We start from the raw sequence: 1,143 nt of genomic DNA on the forward strand, positions 1-1,143 counted from the left end.
ATGCAGCCTGCAAGCCACAGAGCCCAAAGCAGAGCCACAGCCGGCAGAGCCGGCAACAGCCGCACGCCAGGCCGCTTCACGCTGACGGCCCTCCGTGTGTCTTGAACCTGCTTGGGGCCTGGGGCACCCCTCGTTCCTCCCTACCCAGAGCCCTACCTGTCTTCTGCCCAGGAGTGGTGTGGACCTGGGCCGTCTGTGTCCTGTTTGGCCCACCCCAGCCAACTCGAGTCTCCCTCAAGGCGGACTGCCTCCCCCACGTCCCCCCGAGAGCCCCGTCCTCCCCACGGAATGCCCTATCCCTCCGGCTAAGGAAGGAGGTTCAGGTGAAGGTCTCCAAGGAAAAGGGAGATTAAACCCTGACACGGGCTGTGACCCGTCAGGCGCACACTGGGTGGGGACGGGTGCTTGTGTGCCGAGTGCATGCCTTTGCCTCTTGGTGCACCTTTGCCTGCTCCTGCCTCCCCGCAGGCTTGGAGGAGAAGTTTCAAGTGCCTATGCGTGAGATTTGGTCCAGTCAGGTGGCGCTTTTGTCTGCCCTGCTCTCCCCCACCTGGTGAGATCTCGGGGAGCTGTGCCTTCCCTGGGGGTTCATCCGGGTTCCAAAGTCTGTGACCCCATCATCCCACTGGGGAACAGGCCCCCCGCTCCCCAGGGCTGCTGCCACTTGCGGCAGTGCCCCGAGTGCCTGGCACCACACCCGTCGTGCTCGGGCTCATCCCACTTGGGAACAGGCCCCCCGCTCCCCAGGGCTGCTGCCCCGAGTGCCTGGCACCACACCCGTCGTGCTCGGGGCTGTGTCAGGGGTGACTGGGGAAGCGAGAAAGCTCCCCCGTGAGTGTCCTGCCTCTCGAAGGAGGAAGGACAGGACCGTACTGTGTGGCAGCTGTGTGGGGGCCACCCAAAGGGTGACTTTGCTGGCCTCTCTCTTTAAATCTGCCGCTTCCCCCTTGTGCCCCACCCCCATTTTACCCGTGCCAAGCCCACCCACATTCCAGGGTGTCAAGTGACTGCCAAGTGTCAATCTTGTGAAGTCCGCACCCCCCCCCCAACTCAGTCCTGCCAGCTGGCTAGCAGGCCTGCTTCTGGCTTGTGCGCAGGCTCACAAACCCCCTTCTATGGGGTCAGAGGTGGGCCAAACCTCCA

The sequence above is a fragment of the Myotis brandtii genome, unplaced genomic scaffold, assembly GCF_000412655.1.
Source record: "Myotis brandtii unplaced genomic scaffold, ASM41265v1 scaffold940, whole genome shotgun sequence".
Classification (NCBI taxonomy): Eukaryota; Metazoa; Chordata; class Mammalia; order Chiroptera; family Vespertilionidae; genus Myotis; species Myotis brandtii.